This window comes from Neophocaena asiaeorientalis, unplaced genomic scaffold (genome assembly GCF_003031525.2).
Source record: "Neophocaena asiaeorientalis asiaeorientalis breed wild unplaced genomic scaffold, Neophocaena_asiaeorientalis_V1.1 scaffold39, whole genome shotgun sequence".
Taxonomy (NCBI): domain Eukaryota; kingdom Metazoa; phylum Chordata; class Mammalia; order Artiodactyla; family Phocoenidae; genus Neophocaena; species Neophocaena asiaeorientalis.
The window spans coordinates 1,822,629-1,829,240 of NW_020175670.1; the positions used below are offsets into that span (position 1 = coordinate 1,822,629).

The following is a 6,612-nucleotide window of genomic DNA, read 5'->3' on the forward strand; positions in this document are numbered from 1 at the left end:
TTTAAAAGGATTTAATTTCTATAAATAATTTAAATATATTCTATAATACACAGATTTTTAAATTTTTTAACAATTCTTATTTTTGTTCTGATTTAATTTGAAAACTGAAACAAAACAAAAATTAGTTTTATGAATAATCCCAGGAAAACAATGTTACATATGAACTAAGCATCTGCCCTGATGTACAATTTTTACTTTCATACTTCTTAAATAATGTGAAGGAAATCTCTCCAAAATAGTCAGTGAGAATTTTTACAGCTGGCATCTTTGCTGCATAATTTGAGGGTTTGCCAAATGTTTGATTGACAGTGAATGGGCCTGCTATATCTCCATCTAAAAGGTAACATTCTAATTGAAAATTAAATGTTATTACCCCAATCATAAAACGTTCACCATTTAAAACTTAACTGGCTCGGGCTTCCCTGGTGGTGCAGTGGTTGAAAGTCCGCCTGCCAATGCAGGGGACATGGGTTTGTGCCCTGGTCTGGGAAGATCCCACATGCCGCGGAGCAGCTGGGCCCTTGAGCCATGCCGCTGAGCCCGCGCATCCAGAGCCTGTGCTCCGCAACGGGAGAGGCCACAACACTGAGAGGCCCGTGTACCACAAAAAAAAAAAGAAAAACTTAACTGGCTCAAATTTCTAGAACAGGCATTCTCAATGGATTTTGTTCAGGGCAAAATTCCAAAATCTAGAATTTTTGTGAACACAATGGAAGGGCTTCAATCTCAAAAATACTAAACAATCAGTAATAACTGTGTTGAAATCATTATTTTCTGGTATGTTTCATGGTTTCTATAAACAGTGACAATGCTTTCTTTGTTCATTTGACCATCCTTCAACCCTGTCACTAAAGTTTAAGGTTTGAGCCCCAATCCTTTTCTACTGGATTCCAGGGAGGAAGTTTTTAAATTCATTTTTTAAACTCTTGCCTCTTAATATTAGTAAGGAACATAAAATCTAGACAAATTCTTGGCACACATATCCATAGCATTACATATAGTTAGTTGAGACAAAAATACATTTTGAATACTTATTAATATTTGGCATCTGTGAAAGATTTTAATGCATTATTATCTAGGACACAGTGCCTGATATTGTTGCACCAGAAACACCAATGACCAGCAAACACTGAGTACACATCAGAATGGTAGCTTTTAATAACCTCCTTTTTATGCTTTCTACAAGCATGATTCCTATCTTTAAATATTATCTTAGGATACATAATGGATATTATCTTTCCGATACCTTTTATTTCCTTAAAAGTTATGCTCGAAGTGTTTATGGGTGTTAATCTATGATTACTTTTTCTGAATATTTATATAATTTGAAGTGTTTCACAGGATTTTCTAATTTTAAATGTCTATAACTTTTGTATATTACTGTATCTTTCCATTGTTGGACACTTACAAAATTGGACCTGCACTAATATTAGAGAAGATTTGGTTTTAAGTTTAGTGCATAACTCATAATTTTTCTCCCCTATCTTTTTCAAATTGCACAATTAACCTATCATTGTATAATATTATATATATTATATATACATATATAGATGACATATACATATATATTAGTGATATATACATACATATAAAGGTATTTGTTATAAGGATTTAACTCACATGGTTATAGAGACTGAAAAGTCTAAAGATCTGCAGATGCAAGCTGAAGATCCAGGAGAGCCCACAGTATAGTTTCAGTTAGAGTTCAAAGGCCTGAGTACCATGAGAACCAAAGCTGTACATTCTCATCTGAGTTCAAAGACCATTGTCCCAGCTCAAAGACACGCAGAAAGAGCGAATTATTCTTTACTCCACCTTTTGGTTCTAGTCAGGCCTTCAATGGATTGGATGAGGCCTACCCACACTGAGGATGGCAATTTGCTTTACTCGGTTAAATGATTTGAGTGTTAATTTCATCCAGACACACCAAAAATAATGTTTAACTAAATATCTGGGCATGCCATGGCCCAGTCAGGTTGACACATAAAATTAACCATCACACTTGGATTCATAAATATTGGAAAATTATTTGACTATGTGGCCAAGAGCATGGAAGAGGTAACGTTGGAATATTGAGTTCAAGGACATCTGGGGAAGAAACATGTAATTGAACCAATAGGAGTTGACATAAAGGTTAGGATCTTTGTCTCATGTATTAACGACTGCCAGAGAACATCCGCTGTAGAAAAGATGTGATTGGAAACCCCAAGACAACAAACTGAAAATTACTAGGAGAAACTCCTTAAGCTAGTATAAAAGGCAGGATAAGTTATTTTAATATTGAAACCCAACAACTTTTATTTATACAAACAATGGGTAGAAGAGAGCAAAAGGAAACTCCACTTAAAATAGCAACGAGAAGTTAAAATGTCTAGGGATAAAACCAAAAAGAAATGTGTAATGTTTTTAAAAGTAAAATTTTAATGAACTCAAAAAGGACTCTGAATAATTGAACAAATGGGAAAGTTACTGCCTCTGGGGGCGATTTTATGATTTATGCAATTACTGGCACCAATTCTTTAGCTTTCATTGAATTCCTATCCATGCCATGGCCTCATCATGAATGTAAGGTTCCATTCCACATTGTGATTGGCCTAGTGACTTACTTGGACCACATCTTTTTCTTCCCCTCTAGGAACACTATGATAGGAACATATTTTGGTTAGACACCAGTTTAAGAAGAATGAGCTTTCTCTTCTTTTAGAGGGGCAAAATGCCTCCTAAAAAACATTAAGTACCAAATAAGAATAATAATATCAGAGTACTAATAACTAAGTCCAACAAAAAGACTCATTTAAAAAAATTGTATATGTGGCCTTTGGCACAGAACTGGGTATGCTCAGACACATAAAACCCTGCAAAGTTTCAGAGAGAATTTTATAAGCAAAGCACTTTCAATCTAGACCCCAAAACAACAAATGCTTGGCCTGGGCCCCAAAATTTCAACTGTCAGGAATTAGGGGATGATGGGAGCCACCAGACACAGACACACAGATACACACAGACACACAGACAGACACACACACACACACACACACACACACACACACACCCTGATGCATTCTTTAGAAGTGGCCGTGTAAGATGACAGAAAAGGAAATTTTCCATGATGTCAAGCCAAGAGCCTTAAAAATATGGATCTGGGAAATCATCCCAGGGTTTAGAATTGAATGCCTAAGCAAATAATATCCACTACCCAAGAGTCTGGGTACCTAGTAACACTTGCCTAGTGTTTCAAAATTAATATAGAGTAATGACTGTTATGAGTCTCTAACTGTTTCTTTGTAAAATGAGAGTGTGTATTGTGTGTGTATTCTTTCCCTGTATACCATTTTATATAGGGCATGTGTAATACAGATCATTTTTTTTAGTTCATAGGTCTATGGACCAAGAGAAATTGCATTCCACCCAATGAGACTCACAATATCTTAGATTTCTAACTTGATGCCATGATTAGATGAGACATATGGTAGTTATGGAATGGAGATGAGTGTGTTTTACATGCAGGAATGACATGAATAATTGAAACCAAGGAGGCAGACTGTGGTGTATTGAATGTTTTGATCCAATATTCAATTATTCCTGCATTCACACAATGGCCTCAAAGTGGTCATAGTGTACTTCCCTATCTGACTTCTAGCTTGACTATGATTTGCTTTGGCTAATGTCATATATCTGGACGTGACAGTATGCTAGTTCCAATGCTAGAAATTAAGTGATCTTACATGTTTCCACTTGTTTTACTTCATGCCACTGCCCATGAATAGAATATCATGGTGTATTGGTCTGTTTGGGCTTCTATAACAGAATACCATAGCCTAGGTGGCTTATAAATAACAGAAACTTGTATCTCACTGTTCTGCAGGGTGGGAAATTCAAGATCTAGCCACTAGCAGATTGAATGTCTGGTGAAAGTTCCCATCCTAATTCTTAGATAGCCATCTACTTGCTACACCCTCACATGGTGGAAGGGGTGAGGGGGCTTTCTGGGCCTCTTTTGTAAGGGCACTAATCTCAATCATGAGGGATTCACACTCATGGCCTAATTACCTCCTAATACCATCACGTGGGGGTTAGGATTACAACATCTGAATTTCGGAGGGACAGAAACATTTAGACCATAGCACCTGGTAATACTGTTATCTAAGGAGAATGAGGAGAGTTGCCCCAAACAACCCATAGTTGATTTCCATGAGAAGTGTAGTGCCACACAAGGCAAGCCCAGTCTGAAATCATTAAACAAGAATCCTGAGACTACATGATTTTCATTTTAAACAAACGAGAATAGAGGTGAATTGTCATATAGCACTTTCATGACAGTCTTTCAAAGAGAATGTCATAAAGATTCAGGTCCTTCTTATTTACTTTCCAAAATGAATGTGATCCTAAAATAATACAAACTTTAAGAAAATGGAATTAGACAATCCATGCTAATATTCATCTGGGAAAAAATGAGCAAACAACTACCTTAGGGAGTTCTTCAAAAGAAGAGCAAAATATTTAGATGGACTAGCCCAAATATATCCAATTAAACTAGTAATTAAAAGTGCGCAAGGTACCACACAAATAGGCAGACAGACCCATAGAACGCAATAAAAAAGAGGCTAATGAAAATATACATAAAATTAAGGATATAATTAAGGCAATATCTCAAATCATTAAAATAGTTTTTTTTAAAGCAAGAAATCATCTGAAACAGTAGTTCATATGACCTCTCTGAACATACCACATGCAACCCATAAACTGCAGTCTGTTTAGCATTGTACTTCTCTTTGTTCTCCCTTCTTTCTTTCCTCAGTCCCTTTTGTCCTACACTTCTATTGATACTTCCCTGGAGCTATAAGCTTTCCCTTAATAAAGTATTAGCACATTATATTTTTGCCTCAGGTTCTATTTTCTAGGCAATCTAAGTCAAGCTAGGGGTCAATGACCAGGTGGTCATGGCAGCCACACTGGGGCCAGTTTCTTACTGGCTACAACGAGAGCCGTTCCAAAACCAAGCTTTGCCCACCGAGCCAAGAAGATCAAGAACAAGCTCTGAGTGCACGAGGACCCCAAGGACACACTGCTGTAAGAATTCCAGGAAATCACCCACCTGAAATCTCATCTGGAGAAGAAGATTCTGGAAAAGTGGCTCTGGAGGAAGAGCAGCAGCATAAAGAGCTATAGCGTAAAAAGCAGCAGCATAAAAAGCAGCATGTCAGCCCTGGTGGGATACCATGAAGGACCAGTAATCAAGGTCTGGGAGGCCAAAGAGCAGGATAACAATAACAACAACTACCACCTACCCAGCCTCCTGGAACTAGCCTTGGATAAAAACATGGATAATTACCTGCAGGTGCAGACGTAGTAGAGGATGACTGACTGCAGCCTGGTGAGTGAGGAGAAGCAGAAGCTGCTGGAGATGAAGGAGAAGATGCTGGAAGACCTACGGCAGGAACAGCAGGCCACAGAGCTGCTTGCAGCCAAGTACAAGGCCACGGAGAGCAAGCTTCTCCATTGGGGCAAGAACGTCATGGATCACACCAAACAGCAGCAGAAGATACTGAAACTGAAGAGTGAGGAGACTGCCAAGCAGAAATGCCAGGAGCAGGAAATACAGCAGGAGGTGATGATCTGAGATGAAGAGATCATGTAGTTCTGGGGCAGAAGTCAAACCCAAGAAACTCGAGAAGCTCCATGCCAAGCAGCAGGCAGTGAAGGTGGAGATCCAGGACCAGTATGATGAGTACATCTGCATGTAGCAGGACCTGCAGAAGGCACAGAATGAGGAGACCTGGAACTCAAGTTCAAGTACCTAATCATCAAGAACTTCATCTGCCCTGAGGAGGACAAGATCATAAACCAGGTTTTTCTGGACTGTGAGGAGGAGCAGTAGAAGGTCCAGCCACTTGTGCCAGCTGGGTTTAATAACAGCCAAAAGAAGCAGCAGCCCATGTCTTCAGTGGACTACAAGAGGCCTATCAGCTGGCACACTCAGTTACTATGGCAATGGGGTCCCACCCCAGCCACAGGGCTGAAAGTATAACGTTTTGGAGTTGGATATATCCCCTTCAAGTGCGTTTGTGATGGAATCCTCTCAGACTAAGAACAAGAACCCATGCACTGTATATGGATAGGCTCATGCAGCTAAAAGAGCTTTCTGGAAATAACATCCAGGTCTAAAGTCTGAAAGTCCAGGTCCTGGTGCCAGAGTCCTCAGTGGCCTCCATCCTCCACCACACATACCTCACTTGCCTCTGCTACTCTGCACCCTGCGACAGTGCTAGACCAAAATGACAATCTGCAGTCAGGCTGCCCATCCAACAGACTCCTGGGGTGGGGCAGCCAACCCTAGATCATCTCATCACCTGCTTGGTGTATATGTGCATGTATGTGTGCATATGGGTGAGAAGGTGAAAATCTGGCAGACCATGCCTCTACCTGTTCTTCTTAGCCCCCTTTATTTCATTAATGTTTTATTTGTGGAGCTCAGTGTGGGAAGAGATATCCTTGCCTGAGCTTTCTGGGCCTTCCATGGTCACTGCATAGCCTCCTTTTCTTCTGACATTAGACACTCCCAGTGAGACCTTAAGCTTCTCCCCACCATCTGCCCCCAGAAGGGAAGGTGGC

General features: G+C 39.6%; 1 pseudogene; it reads left to right on the top strand.

Moving 5' to 3' along the window:
* Nucleotides 1-1,620: 1,620 nt before the first annotated feature.
* On the top strand, nucleotides 1,621-6,337 carry LOC112390642 (kinesin-like protein KIF3C pseudogene; annotated as a pseudogene).
* The last annotated feature ends 275 nt before the right edge of the window (nucleotides 6,338-6,612 follow it).